Below are 17018 nucleotides of genomic sequence, written 5' to 3'. Positions count from 1 at the left end.
CACGCACACACATACAAAAGCACAGCTTTCAACTCTTATTTTTTCCTTGGGACTTTTAATTCTTCTGTCATTAGATCTTCCTCCGTTCAATTTGAGAAGCCCAAAAGACCATGATATTAGCTGAAATCATACTCAATTGTCCTCTATAGACTAACAAGAAAGACCAAAATATTGAGGTGAAAATAAAGAATCTAGGGTTGAGTCAAACTTGAAATCAAATCTTATGTCTAAAATCTACTAGCCAAGGATTGCAGTCTGTCAAATGAAGATAATACATTCTATCTTGGAAAACTTTTTTAAGGGCTACACAGTACCCGGCACATAGGAGATGTATAATAAATGGCAACTAATTAGCTATCATTACTAAACTCTTAAAAGTATATCAAGTCTCTTTTATAACTGTCATAAAAGTCTGCACATAGCACAATTTCTACTCAATGAATCTGAACTAAAGTGTTCAATTAGCAAGTGCCAAATGTTAGTAGGATATGGAGTAACTAGAACTCTCCCACATGGCTGGTAGAAGTACAAAATGGTGAAATCACTTTGGAAAACTGGCACTTTTTTTTAAGTTAAACATATGAAAACCCTCTGACCCACAATTCTATCCCAAGAGAAATGAAAGCAAAAGTCCATAAAAACAAATTGGACACAAATGCCCATAGCAGTTTTGTAATAGACCAAAACTGGAAATAACCCAAATGTCTATCAACAAGTAAAGAGATAAAGACTGTGACTTATTCATACAATGGCAAACTACTCAGCAATAAAAAATATCAAGCTACTAAAAAATACACACTTTTGTGAAGACATAAAAGAACATATATAGTGTTAAGTCCATATATATGTAATCTAGAATAGGCAAAAAGCTATCTATACAGAAAGTGGACTGGTGGTTGCCTGGGGTAGAGAGACACTAAGGGTAAAGGCAGATGAAGGAACTTTTTGCTATGATGAACAGGTTCTATATCTTAATTTGAATGGCAGTTACACAAGTATATAAATTTGTCAAAACCTAACTCACACTATACACATGAAATGAGTACTGTTGACCTTTGAACAACATGGGTTTGAAGTGTCTGGGTCCACTTATACATAGAATTTTTTCCATAAATACAGTACTGTACTGCTTTCTTTTTTTTTTTTTAAATTTTTTTTTCAAGGTTTATTTATTTTTGAGACAGAGAGAGACAGAGCATGAACGGGGGAGGGGCAGAGAGAGAGGGAGACACAGAATCGGAAACAGGCTCCAGGCTCCGAGCCATCAGCCCAGAGCCCGACGCGGGGCTCGAACTCCCGGACCGCGAGATCGTGACCTGGCTGAAGTCGGACGCTTAACCGACTGCGCCACCCAGGCGCCCCTGTACTGCTTTCTTAATAACATTTTTTCTCTAGCTTACTTTAAGAATACATATGACATACAAAATATGTGTTCATCAACAGTGTATATAATCAGTAAGGCTTCCAGTCAACAAGAGGCTATCAGTAGTTAAGTATTGGGGGAGTCAAAGGTGTACATGGGTTTTTGACTGCATGGGAGGGTTGGTGTCCCAACCCCCACACTGTTCAAGGGCCAACTGTGTATTTTATTTTATGTAAATTATACTTCATGCTCACTTTGGCAGCACATATACTTTAAAAAAATGTAAATTATACTTTAATAAAATTTATTGTAAAGAAAAAACTCACTTTTCAAGTAAATATGGTCAACACAGTATACTTATTAGCTTCAGAAAGAGTGTCCCTTTTTCAACTTTATATTTTCTTTAATTTCATGTCAACTGTGGCACTCTTTTATTTTGAGGTTGTACTCATTTTTTTACTTGCCTAAAACTCTCACGAAACCACTCCTAAAGCTTCTCAGGTGTTGTTTCAAGGACTCTACACTAGGAAAAGCATCCTTAGAACCTTAAGCTTTCAATCTCCTGCCCCAAATAATCAACAAAGCCAAACAAAGTTAAAAATAGACTATCGTGAATAAACAGGAATCCTGCCTGAATTCTTGCTGCACATTGTCTTTTCATAAGATTATTTTTGCTAACTGACAGGAAATTCTTGAATGTATATGCAGGTGTAAATATATACATTATTTTTAAAGGATCACAGTACTCTGAAAAACCATTAACTTATCATTATATATATTTTTAATTCACTGTACAATTACTATCTGAAAACGAACACTTTTGTTAAAGAGACTAAAACACTAAATGTCCAACGGCTTAATATATTTATCATTCAGGATTTATTATTCAGCAAAACTGTTATGCCCTAAAACTGTTACAAACAAAGCATATTCTATATGCAAAAAAGGGAAGATATAAGCTTCAGAAAGACATTTAAGTTCAATATAAGAACAATCTATGCTACACTCCCTACCCCTAAAAAATAGTTCTACATCACTTAAAATGTCTAAGCACATAGCAAATATAGAGGGATGTTGTAATAGAATTTAAGAACACTTAGGGGCGCCTGGGTGGCTCAGTCGGTTAAGCAGCCGACTTCGGCTCAGGTCATGATCTCGCGGTCTGTGAGTTCGAGCCCCGCGTCGGGCTCTGTGCTCACAGCTCAGAGCCTGGAGCCTGTTTCAGATTCTGTGTCTCCCTCTCTCTGACCCTCCCCCATTCATGCTCTGTCTCTCTCTGTCTCAAAAATAAATAAACGTTAAAAATTAAAAAAAAAAAAAAAAAAAAAAAAACACTTAAAGCAGGTACCTTCCAACCCTGATACTGACAGCATAAGAAAATCATCTCACATGTACAAAATATTATTCTCTATATTGATTTAAATTGGACTAAATCGTATATAAAATCAGTTCTCAATTACCCATGCATAGTCAGTCAGGTCATGATCTCACAGTTCGTGAGATCGAGCCCCACATCAAGCTCTGTGCTGATACCACAGGAGCCTGCTTGGGATTCTCTCTCTCTCTCTCTCTCTCTCTCTCTGCCCCTTCCCTGCTCACATGTGCACATGTACACACACACACACACACACTCTCTCTCTCTCTCTCTCTCCCCCCTCTCTAAATAAATAAATAAATAAATAAATAAATAAATAAATATTTTGAAAAATCAAGCATGTATCAACAAAAGAGGAAACGGAATGACAGTGAGGCTGAAAGGCAGGCAAATGGTAGATAGAAGCCAAATTGAGTTAAAGTTTGTCACAATCTATGAAACAGATTAACTATGAATAAATAATCAGAAGCTGGGCATAATTTATTCCATTAACTAAGCCACTGAATTCAAATTCCTTAATTTTAATTCTACTACCATCTGTTTAATATATATCTTTATGCTATTTTAATATTTCTATGAATTATAAATTCTTTGCCACCTCTGTATTAAACATAATACAAAATAATAATAAATACATTCTACTTTCCAGTTTCTCAATAAGCCCTGAATAAAAAACTATCTGAAAACTTGGCTTTTAGTTGTTTAAACTTTTGGCTCAAAGGCCAGAAAAAGTATAGTGAACACTGCCTTATAAAGTCATTATACTCTGGAAAAACAGTTTGATGATTCATCAGAAGTTCCTAGAATGACCCTAATATGTTCCTAATATGTTCCTAATGTTCCTAATATGACCCAGCAATTCTTCTTCAAGGTATACAGCCAAAAAACTTAAAATCGGGGACTCAAACAGATTCTTGTACACCAATATTTATAAGAACATTATTCACAATAGCAAAACATGGAAACAACCCAAATGTCCCCCAGCAGATGGATTAAAAAAGTGTATGTATAAGTGGTATAAACGCACAATGGATTATTCAGCCTTAAAAAGGAAAGAAGCTCTGATATATGCTACAACATGGATGAACCTTGAAAGCACTTTGCTACGTCAAACACAAAAGGACAAAGATGGCATGACTCCATTTATGGGAGGTACCTAGAATAAGCAAATTCCTAGACATAGAAGGTAGAATAGAGGTTACCAAAGACTGATGAGAAGGCAGAGAGGGGGAATTAGTTTGATGGGTATAGAGTTTCTGTTTGAAAAGATGAAAAAGCTATGAAAGGGGATAATGGTGGTAGTTGCACAAGACTATGAATGTACTTAATGCCAGTGAACTGCATACACTTAAAAATGGTTTTGTCAGGGCGCCTGGGTGGCTCAGTCGGTAAAGTGTCCAACTTCGCTCAGGTCATGATCTGGCGGTTTGTGAGTTCAAGCCCCATGATGGGCTCTGTGCTGACGGCTCAGAGCCTGGAGCCTGTTTCAGATTCTGTGTCTCCCCCTCCCTCAGCCCCTCCCATGCTCATGCTCTGTCTGTCTCTGTCTCTCAATAATACATAAATGTTAAAACTTTTTTTTAATGGTTCTGGGGCGCCTGGGTGGCTCAGTCGGTTAAGTGTCCAACTGCGACTCAGGTCATGATCTCATGGTTCGTGAGCTCGAGCCCCGCATCAGACTCTATGCTGACAGCCTGGAGCCTGCCTCAGATTCTGTGTCTCCTTCTCTCTCTGCTCCTCGCCCCTCACACTCTGTGTGTGTCTCTCTGTCAAAAATAAATAAACATTAAAAAAAATTTATCTTTAAAAAATGGTTTTGCGGAGGGGTGCCTGGGTGGCTCAGTCGGTTAATCATCCAACTTTGACTCAGGTCATGATCTCGCAGTTCGTGAGTTCAAGTCCGCAACAGGCTCTGTGCTGACAGCTCGGTACCTGGAGCCTGCTTCAGATTCTGTGTCTCCCTCTCTCTCTCTGCCCCTTCCCTGCTCAGTCTCTCTCTCTCTCTCTTAAAAAATAAACATTAAAAAAAAAAAAAAAAAGTCGAACTAACACATGCTGAGTGCTATAGTGGTCTTAATGTAATATTACCAGTCTCTGTGAACAAATCATCTTTTAAAACCTGAACAGATCTGAACAAATAAGATAATAAAGAGACAAAAATATAATATTATTTAACTTTCACTGAATATATTTTAATAGTAGCATAAGAAATTTTCTTTATTAATGCTTAAGCCACTTTTAAGACTAAGACTAAACTGTCCCCTTTTACTATGTTTCTTTCAGTAAGTTTAATTTTCTTATTATTATTATAGCACACTGTCATCAAAGATAAACTTTAAATTTAAAACCATGGGAAAAAAAGATAAACTTTAGATTTTCTTTGAGAGGGAAGATGCTCTGTATAAAGAACATTATCTGCACCTGGGATGTTCTTCTACCCTCAGATTGAACCACTATATTAATTCTACAGATCAACAGTATTTTGTCTCTCATCTTAATTATACTAGTTCCACCGGAATTCTTTCTTGGCTTTCCTCTTACAGTAAAAACGTAAAGAATGGAGTGAAATTACAGGAGGGCAAAATCAGTTAACAAATGACAGTAATTTAAAAAAACATAAACAGGTCCCAATTCTCTACCTTCAGTGCTTTGAAGATATAGCTGTACCAAATGGTTCTCCTTTCTAGGCTTTAGAAAAGCACTCTATATCTAAACCAAATAAATAGAGGTACCAGAACCACCTTAGGTGCAGAACAACAAAATAAATTTTGTTTAGGATACAATTCTATAAAAGTTTCTGGAAGGTCATGTACCTTCTACATCTGTGTATACAGAAATACCTTTCCTGTAGATTACAACAGTTACAACAGTAAGAATACTGAGTAAAAAGAAGCTACCTTTTTCCATACGATTGCTATTTTGACTAAAGAGAGTATGGCCTTGATTCTCAGAAGAAAATAACAATGGATAAAAGGTATATCCCTTGAACTGAAGTCATACTAGGACAAAAAGCCTCAAATAATGAAGTACCATAACAACATAGAGAAGAAACCTAAAAGCAAAAGCCTTGCTTAAAAGTGTGTCAGTGTAGGGGCACTTGGGTGGCTCAGTCAGTTAAGTGTCACACTCTTGGTGTTCAGCTCAGGTAATGATCTCATGGTTTGAGGGACTGAGTCCTGTGTTGGGCTCTGCACTGACAGCGTGGAGCCTGCTTGGGATTCTCTCTCCCCTCTCTAGCTCTTTCTCTGTCCCTCCCCTGCTCCCACTTTCTCTCTCTCAATAAATAAATAGACTTTAAAAAAAAAAAAAAAAAGTATGTTCGTGTAATCCAACAGTCCCAGGGACCAGGACTCTCATCATGAATAGAGGTCTATCATGTCTGAGTGAAAACAGACCTATGGTAGACCTGGCTCAATGACTCCTAGAAATAAAACTATACTTCCTAATAAGACATCCCTGATATCTCTGGTTGTATCTCTTTTTGATGTTGTTGTTTATTTTTTTTATTTATTTTGAGAAGGAGGGAGAGCACACACATGCACAAAAGAGAGCATGTACACTCAAGCGTGGGAGGGGTTAAAGAGAGAGGGAGAGAGAAGCCCAAGCAGGCTCCTCACTATCAGCCCAGAGCCTGATGTGAGGCTCAATCTCACAAATCATGAAATCATGACCTGAGCCAAAATCAAGAGTCAGACACTTAAGTGACTGAGCCACCCATGTGCCCCATGATCTTTATCTCTTAACATTCACTTTATTCTTTTTTTTTTTTTAATGTTTATTGAGAGAGAGAGAGCAAGTGAGCGCACAAGCAGGGAAAGGGCAGAGAGAGAGGGAGAGAGAGAATCCCAAGGAGGCTCCATGCTGTCAATGCAGAACCTGACACAGGGCTCAATCCCACAAATCATGAGATCATGACCTGAGCCAAAATCAAGAGTCAGATGCTTAACCAACCAATTGAGACACTCAGGTGCCCCAACATTCACTTTATTCTTAATAAAGATCCTTGAAAGAGTCTCCATAAGTTCCCAATGTTAATATATCACTATGAGTCATATATCCAGTTTACTTCCACTAGTGCACTTTTTGAAATAGAGAAGTCCTTTTTTCAAATGATCTTTAAAATGCCAATATAAAATCCGGGGCGCCTGGGTGGCGCAGTCGGTTAAGCGTCCGACTTCAGCCAGGTCATGATCTCGCGGTCCGTGAGTTCGAGCCCCGCGTCAGGCTCCGGGCTGATGGCTCTGAGCCTGGAGCCTGTTTCCGATTCTGTGTCTCCCTCTCTCTCTGCCCCTTCCCCGTTCATGCTCTGTCTCTCTCTGTCCCAAAAATAAATAAACATTGAAAAAAAAAAATTTTTTTTTTAAATAAATAAATAAAATGCCAATATAAAATCCTTTTTTCAAAAGTCCTTTAAAAAGCATATATATATAAAGGCATATATATTTATCTTATATATATATACAACATATATATATATATAGTGTGTGTGGTGTGTGGTGTGTATATATATATATATAATTTTTTTTTAAAGGAATAAAATAGAACAGATTGGTAGAAGGGGAAAGGGCATAGTCAGCCCACGGGCACCCCACTGGGCAGTACCTGAGGCAACCACCCCAGAAATTCTAGGGCTATACAGTCTGAAAGACATAGTTTCAGGCTTATCTGTTGATCCTGAGGTAGATAAATTACATTAAATAAGCAAAAATACATAAGCTTCTTTGTAAGAAGACAAATATATATAGATCATTAATGTAAGTCTTTCCCATATAAAGAAGAGGCAATCTACCATAATGGCAAGATTACAGAACACAAGACTACATGTATTTTACATTATTTTAAAATAAGTAAATTTATCTACTGGAGAGGATAAAAAGTGTTCTGTAAACCCTTTCTAACTTTATGTAACTACTTCAACCAAATAACTGACAAGCAAAACTACTATATACAGGCATACCTCATTTTTTTAAGATTTCATTTTTAAGCAATCTCTACACCAACGTAGGGCCTGAACTCGCAAACCCTAGATCAAGAATCGTATGCTCTATCAACCGGGCCAGCCAGGTGTCCCCAGGCATACCTCGTTTATTGTGCTTCACTTTATTATGTTTTGCAAATATTGTGTTTTTTACTAACTGAGGGTCTGTAGCAACCTTGCATCCAACATGTCTACTGGTGCTATTTTTCCAACAGTTTTTGCTCACTTCATATCTCTGTGTCACATTTTGGTAATTCTCACAATATTTCTAACTTTTTCATTATTATTGTATTTGTTATAGTGATCTGTGATTAGTGATTACAACTTACTGAAAGCTCATAGTGATGCATTTAGTATTTCTTAGCAATAAAGTATTTTTTACTTAAGATATGTATATTTTTTTAGACAATTCTACTGCACACTGAACAGACTACAGAGTAGTGTAAACATAACTTTTATATGCACTTGGAAACCAAAAAATTCATTTGATTTGTTTCACTGCAATATTCACTTTACTGCAGTGGTCTGGAACCAAACTTGCAATATCAGATATTTAATATAAATCAAACATGTAAAATCATAAAAATCACCTAAATTTATTAATTTCACAAATCAGATAAGGCTGATTTGACCTAGACCACACAAATAAAATTAGAGTTTGAATCTGAACCAAATTCTTTAATTAATCAACCAATGATCTTTCTACCATATCAAGATACCATTCCGTGCGTAGGATATATAAGCGAGCTCCAAAATGGCAAAATACAGGACATTTTCCTAGTGAAAGACTGACTTAAAAAGCATAATCAGGGGTGCCTGTGTGGCTCAGTCAGCTGAGTGTCCCAACTCTTGGTATGATCTCGCAGTCATGAGATCAAGCCCGTGTTGGGCTCTGTGCTTTAAGCGTGAAGCCTGCTTGGAATTTTCTCTTTCCGTCTCTCTCCACCAACCCCCTCAAAATAAATAAATAAACATTACAAAAAAAAAAAAAAAGGTGTAATCAGTGGTATTGTTATGCCTAAAAGAAAAATATGTCAATGGAAGGGCATTAAAAGAAAGGGATCAAGACCCCCAGTATACATACAAAGAAAGTGATCAGTATCACGAACTTGATTCTTGATGCTATTCCCTCATTCTGTAATTATTTACTGAGCACTTACTAGGACAAGCACAGTGCTAAGGTGGGAGATACAGGTATGAACAACACAATTCACAGAATACACGATAGTTTACACATGGTTAGTGAGCAGGAAGGAGGGTAGCACGGGAGGAAAGAAAGAAGGTCTTGTAGTGACAAGTGCTATGAGGAAAAACAAGTAAGAAAAAAAGGACAGAACAGTAAGAGGAAAGAAGGATGTTATTTTACAAAAGGTGCTAGGAAGGGGTGCCTGCTGGCTCAGTTGGTAGAGCATGCAACTCTTGATCTCAGGGTTGTAGGTTCCAACCCCACGTTGAGAACAGAGTTTACTTAAAAATAAAATCTTAAAATAAAAAAAAAGATGCTAGTAAAGGTCTCTGAATACATAACATTTGAGCAGAGACTTGAATGAAGTGAAGGAGCAAGAGCCACGTGGTTATGCAGGAGAGGTAGGGAAGGGTTTCAGGCAAAGGAACTACAAGCACAAAGACATGCACTGTGCGCTAGAGAAAAATCACTGGGGCTACAGTGGTAAAAAGGAGAAACTTAAAGGAAATAAAGAACAACAAACCCACCTCAAAGTTAGCAGAAGGAAAGAAATAATAAAGATCAAAACAGAAATCAATGAAATACGCAATAAAAAGACAATCCAGAAGTTCAGTGAAACAAACCGCTGATTCTTTGAAAAGGAAAACAAACCTTTAGCTGCACTCACCAAGAAAAAAAAGAGGGCTCAAATAAATAAAATTAGAAATGAAAAAGAAGTTACAGCTGATACTACAAAAATACAAAGGATCATAAGAGAATACTACACACAATTATATACCAGTAAATCGCACAACCTACGAAAAAATGGATAAATTCCTAAAACATACAATCTTCCAAGACTAAACCATAAAGAAATAGAAAATCTGAATATATCAAATACTAGCAAAGAGACTAAATCAGTAATCAAAAACCTCTAGGACCAGATAGATTCACTGGTGAATTCTATCAAACATTCAAAGAAGATTTAATACCTATCCTTCTCAAACTCTTCCCAAAAAGTATAAAAGGAAGAAACACTTCCAAACTCACTTTACAAGGTCAGCACTGCCCTGACAACAAAACCAGACAAGACTACCAAAAAAAAAAAAAAGAAAAATTACAGGCCAACAACCTTGATAGATATAGATGCAAAAATCCTCAATAGAGTATTAGCAAACAAATTCAGCAATACATTTAAAGGATCACACATTGGAGCGCCTGGGTGGCTCAGTTGATTAAGAATCGAACTCCAGGTTTCAGCTCACATCATGATCTCACAGTTCGTGAGTTCAAGCCCCACACTGGACTTTGTACTTATGGTGCAGAGCCTGCTTGGGATTTTCTCTCCCTCTCTCTCTCTCTCTCTCTCTCTCTGCTCCTCCCCTACTTTCACTCTCTATCTCAAAAATAAATAACCTTTAAAAAAATAAATAAAAATAAAGGATCATACACTATGATCAGGTGAGATTTATTCCAGGAATGCAAGGCTGGATCAACACAAGGAAATCAGTCAACGTGAAACACCACATCAAAAAAATGAAGGATAAAAATCATATGGTCACCTCAACAGATGCAGAAAAAGCATTTAACAAAATTCAACATCCATTTATAATAAAAACTCAACGAAATGGGTATAGAGGAAATGTAGTGAAATATAGAGGAAATATAGTGAAAGCCAAGTTTGATAAACTCAGCTAACATCATACTCAGTGAAAAGAAAGCTGAGTCTGATTTGGGCTCAGGTAATGATCTCACGGTTGGTGAGTTTGGGCCCCACGTTGGGCTCTGTGCTGACAGCTTGGAGCCTGGAGCCTACTTCAGATTCTGTGTCTCCCTCTCTGCCTGCCCCTCCACTGCTCGCTCGCTCTCTCTCTCTCTCTCTCTCTCTCTCTCAAAAATGAAATACATACTTAAAAAATAAATAAATAAAACTGAAAGCTTTTCCTAAAATCAAGACAAGGATGTCTACTCTCACCACTTTTATTCAAAATGGTACTGAAAGTCTTAGCTTCAGCTATCAGACAAAAAAAAAAAAAAAGAAAGAAAGAAAGAGAGAAAGAAAAAGAAAAAAAAAAAAAAAAGAATCCAAATTGAAAAGGAAGAAGTAAAACTGTCACTCTTGGCAAATGACATGATACTGTATATAGAAAACACTTAAGATGCCACCAAAAACTATGAGAACTAAAAAAAATGAGTTAAGTTGCAGGATACAAAATCAATACACAGAAATCTGTTGCATTTCTGTGAGCTAATAACAAACTATCAAAGAGAAATTAAGAAAACAATCCCATTGGGACATCTGGGTGGCTCAGTCAGTGGAACATCTGACTCTTGATTTCAGCTCAGGTCATGATCCCAGGGCCGTGGGATCAAGTCCTATGTGGGCTCAGCGTGGAACCTATTTGAGATTCTCTCTCCACTGCCCATCTCCCCTGCTCACACAGTCTCTATCCCTCTCCCCTCTAAAATAAAGAAAACAATCCCATTTACAAGAGCACCAAAAAGAATAAAATATTTAGGAATAAATTTAACCAAAGAGGTGAAAGACTTGTACACTGAAAACTACAAGATACTGATAAAAGAAGACACAAATAAATGCAAAGATATTCCATAATCATGAATTAGAAGAATTAACTGTTAAAATGTCCATATTATCCAAAGAAATCTACAGATTCTAAGCAATACCTATCAAAAATCTCAATGCCATTTTTCACAGAGCCAGAACAAATAAGGAATCATAAAAGATACCAAGTAGCCAAAGCTATCTTGAGAAAGAACAGAAATTGGAGGTATCGCACTCCCTGACTTCAAACTGTTACAAAGGTATAGTAATCAAAACAGTATGGTACTCACATAAAAAGAGACACACAGATCAATGAAACAGAATACAAAGCTCAAAAATAAGCCCACACATATATGGTCAGTTAATTGACACAAAAGAGCCAAGAACATAAAATGAGGAAAGAACAGTCTCTTCAATAAAAGTGCTAGGAAAATTGGACATCTACATGCAAAGAATGAAACTGGATCATTTCCTTAAGCCAGACACAAAAAATAACTCAAAATGGACTGGAGACTTGAATGTAAGAACTAAAAATACAAAATTCCTAGAAGAAAACACAGGTGGTTAAGTTTCTTGATATTGGCCTTAGCAATATTTGTTTTGGATCTGACTCCAAAGGCAAGGAAAACAAAAATAAATGAGACTACATCAAACTAAAAAAACTCTGGCAGAGCATGCATAAATAAATAAATAAATAAATAAATAAATAAATAAATAAATAAAACAAAAAGGCAAACTACTGAATGAGAAAAAATATTTGTAAATCATATATCCAACAGAAGGTTTACATATAATATATATAAAGACCTCATACAACTAAACAACAACAAAACAACCGGATTAAAAAATGAGCAGTGGACCTGAATAGATACTTTTCCAAAGAAGACATACAGATGGCCAATAGGCACATGAAAAAATGTTCAGCATCACTAATTATCAGGGAATTACAAATCAAAACCACAATGACCTACCACTTCACACCTGTTAGAATGTCTATTATCAAAAAAGCAAGAAATAGAAAAGTGTTGGAGAGGATGTGGAGAAAGGGAACTATTATGCACTGCTGGTAGCAATGTAAACTGATGCAGTCACTATGAAAAACAGTATGGAGATTCCTCAAAAAATTAAAAATATGATCCAACTATTCAATTTCTGTGTATTTATCTGATGAATACAAAAACAATTCAAAAAAACATACGCACCCCATGTTCACTGAAGTATTATTTATGATAACCAAGATATGGAAACAACCTAAGTGTCCAGTGATGAATGAACGGTGTGTGTATGTGTATATACATACACATATATGCATGCATGCAATGGAATACGATACTTGGCCATAAAAAAGAAGGAAAGCTTGCCATCTGCGACAACATGCATGGATGGAACTTGACAGTACTGTGCTAAGTGAAATGAGTCAAACAGAGAAAGACAAGTACCATATGATTTCACTTATATGTGGAATCTAAAACACAAAGCAAAACAAAACAAAAACAAACTCACAGATACAGAGAACAGACTGGTAAGTTACCAGAGGAGAAGAGGGTTGGGAGATGGGCGAAATGGGTAAAAGGGCTCAACCGTACAGTGATAGATGATAACAAAATGGATGTTTATTACTTCTAGAATATGAAAATACCGAATAATAAGGTTGTATACCTAAAACTTACATGATGTTATGCATCAATTTTACTTCATAAATAAATAAATAAACAAACAAACAGTGAAAAAAAATAGGGGAGGAGAGCAGAAGATAAGGTAGGAAAATAGAATCTAGTTCAGAGAAGGGACTCCAAAACCTTCCTGAATTAATGAAGACTTGTCTGGGCAGCTAGCACATTATTCATTATGTGGGAAACACTCTAAAACATCTCTAGGATTATATCCCTTCATACTACAATATTCCCTATTCCCTTTGGGAGAAGTAAGGGATGGGAAGGAAACATGCCCTTCTGCATTCATTCTCAGTGTTCAGATCTCTTTTTTAAAGATAAAACCTACCATTATCTCTTCCCTATGCTCCTCAATTATTCCACTCCTGTCCAAATTTTCCTGCCACTGTTAACCATCCAGATCCAGGGAGGCCTGAGGATCCAAACCCCTCCTCCAAGCTACTCCCAGGCTCCACTCATCCAACTGTAGCTATTCAAGTAGCTCAGGTTTCCTTACCTCTGGAGATGTGAGTACTATACGCACTTCTTATCCTAAGTCTTCCTCCCACTTAAAATAAAGTTTCTGATGAAGCAGAGATACTGCTGCTTTGCTACAGCAAAACATTTGACAGCTTTCTGATTTGCTTTGCTGATCATCTCAACTTCCAGAAGAAAAAGAAAACAATGATAAGAACTTCTATTCTAGGCCTAACACTAATAAACTATGAATAACTGGTTGATCTTAGGAAGAAGATACCACCACCATCTTACATTTATAGTTGGTAAAAATGAGAAAAGAAAAAACAGCATAAGATAGCAAAGATTTTAAAGAAGCAGATTCTTAAATGTTCACAGAAAGCACAAGTAAAATCTCCTATTTGAGGACTTTAAATACATAGAAGTGAAGTTTAATGACCATGTCTCAAAAACATCATCCAATATTACAATGGACAAAGTGACCTCTACAGGCTCTCAAAATAAAAAAATGTCAAAGGCTCACTAAGTCTGACAAGTGGGCGTAAGCTATTTGTGAAACTGACACATAAAAATATTTTGGGAGTCACGTATATGGTCAGAACAGTTTTACTATGGACCAAAATCAGAAACAAAAAACAATGAATGCTGCTCGTAACAGAACTATTTGTCCCATTCCATCATTTCTAAGATTCTTGATATGCTAGACTTCATGTTCATACATGGTTTGTTAGTTCAGGATTATTCTCCCAGAAATGACAGTTTGGGAACCTAACTAATACAGAGTGATTACAATTTAAGATTTCGGAGATACACACAAATGAACAATTTATTAAGTTACTTAACATGTTTGCACTTCACACATTTAATAAAAATTAGCTATAAAAATTAATTTAATAAAAATTAACCAAAATATCTTTTGCTATACTCAAAAGATAACTGGGTCCTTATAATCAACCACCACAGAATTAGTAGAGATGGCTACTCAGAGATATTGGCCTAATATGCTCTTATAACCAAAATGCCGAAAGATACATTGGCTATTAATCATGAATCATTAGAAACTCAAACCAAAAAAGAAGTTACTTTATTACCCTATTTATATGGGACTATGATGTATCCAAACCTGGACTACCATGTGCAATTAGATCCAGCAAGATCAATTAAACTAAACAAATTCAAAGAGTAAGTAACACAGATTAAGAATATTGCTAATATGCAGCATAACAAAAACAAAAAGCAGCAACTGACCACTCTCCTACTTGAAACACCATTTCCCTTGGCTTCCAGGATACCACACTCTCAGGCTTTCTTCTACTTTTCTTACCACTCATCAGTCTTTGCATTCCCTCCTCTACCTAAACTTAAAATGTTGGCATTTGGCAGTCCTCTCCTAGGCCCTCCTCATGAATTTCACAAAACATGTCCAAAACTGAACTTACGATTTCTCCTCAAATTTATAGCTGTTCCAGTATTCCCTATCTCAGTAAGTAGACCCAGTAGCCTTTTAGTTGTTCAAACCACAAAAGTCATCTTTGACTCCTTCTTTTATACCTCACTACCAAGTCCAATAAATTCTACCTTTTTTCTAAGTTTATTTATTCATTTTGAGAGAGACAGAGACAGCACTAGTGAAGGAGGATCAGAGAGAGGGCGAGAGAGAGAATCCCAAGCAAGCTCCCTGCTGTCAACACAGACCCTGAAGCAAGGCTCAAACTCACGAAACCGTGAGATCATGACCTAAGCAGAAACCGAGAGTCACACGCATAACCAATTGAGCCACCTATGCACCCCTACCTTTAAAATATCTCCTAAATCTATTGACTCTCCTTCATCACCTCTAATACCACCTTAATCCAGGCTACCACCTCCCATGGGGACAGTGCAACAGCCTCCTAGATAGCCTCAATGCGTTGAGTTTAACTCTCTTCCAAACTATTCTTCATTCACAGCCAAACTGAACTTTTAAACCTTATACACTTAGTTACCATTAAAAACCTTCCACAGCTAGGTAGAAAACTTGTCACTGTAACTTACATAAACTCTCAAAAGATCTGGCTCTTACGTACATCTGCAGCCTCATCTGGAACCATTCTCCTTCACATTTTAAGCACAAGTCATACAAAATTCCTTCAATTCCATAAACATGCCACTTCCCATCTCAGTATCTTTGCACATGCTGTTTCCTCTGTCTAGAACACATCTTCCCCTTCTTTGGCTAACCAATTCCTCTTCTGTCATCCTTCCAGGATCAATTTAAATGCCATCTCCTAAGAGTGGCCTTCCCTGACCTCCAGACAAGATGGCATCTCCCAATGTTACCACAGCAATCTTCTGAACATTCCGTTCTTAGCATTTATCACAGCTGTCATTCCTAATCCAACACCTGCCCATCTCATGAATTCATAAACTCCTCATCAGCAAGGACCTGTCTTATTCAGTTACTCTATTACCAGCAACTATTAAAGTGCCTGGAATACATAAGGTGCTTAAAATATGAAAGTGGACTTAGTAAATTATAGCATATTAAAACTACAGAAACATCTCTTGTAGCTCAAATAAACTTAAACAACAACAACAAAATACACAATATATTTGTTCACTGAATCCAGCGATCAAAATTCCATAACAAGACTATTTGTCCCACACCAACATATCCAAAATTCTAAATACGCTAGACTTTTTGTCTATATTTGATTCGTTGGTTCAGCATTATTCTCCCGGTACAGACTGTTTTAGAAGGAGTTCAAAGCAGTTATAATGTAAGATTTCAGAGACACACACAAAAGAACAACTTGATTTTATCCCTATGTACAAGTATTAACAATATGTCAACCCAGAGAAGCAAAGACTTGAAGAAGTTAGAAAAGATATGTATGATACAAGCAAATGAGGAAAGCAAGTATTCAGAAGCTTTTCAAAAAGAAACTATACATGTAATTACCAAAGAATTTTTAAACACAGTTACCAGTTTAAAAGTATCACACAACTATATAAGATTTCACTGATGCTTAATAATACAATCCAAACAAGCATAACACCAATAAACTAAACATATCCGTTCAACAGTTACGTAAAAAATTTTCAAGTATAATGAAACAGGATAAACACTTAAATAACCTTTATAGGTGCCTGGGTGGCTCAGTCAGTTAAGAATCCAATACTTGATTTTGGCTCAGGTCATGATCTCTTTGTTCTTGGGATTGAGCTCCACATTGGGCTCCCCACTGACAGCAGGGCCTGCTAGGGATTCTCTCTCTCCCTCTCTCTCTCTGCCCTTCCCCCACTCATGTGCGCATGATCTCTAACTCTGTCTCTCTAAATAAATAAATAAACATTTAAAAATAAATAAATAACCTTTAGTCATAAAAAATCCTTGCTACACTTGTAAGAAACAGCACAACAACTTCATGGGGCTTATCACTTGAAGAAAAAAAAAAACAGAAGG

At 36.6% G+C, this 17018-nt stretch overlaps 1 protein-coding gene across 1 annotated transcript in view; it reads right to left on the bottom strand.

Moving 5' to 3' along the window:
• ADAM10 (ADAM metallopeptidase domain 10) overlaps positions 1 to 17018 on the bottom strand; it is a 138257-nt gene that overhangs the window by 76279 nt on the left and 44960 nt on the right.

This window comes from Lynx canadensis, chromosome B3 (assembly GCF_007474595.2).
Source record: "Lynx canadensis isolate LIC74 chromosome B3, mLynCan4.pri.v2, whole genome shotgun sequence".
In the NCBI taxonomy this organism is placed as follows: Eukaryota; Metazoa; Chordata; class Mammalia; order Carnivora; family Felidae; genus Lynx; species Lynx canadensis.
The sequence above is the reverse complement of the archived record's forward strand: the minus strand, read 5'-3'. Positions and strand labels throughout refer to the sequence as shown.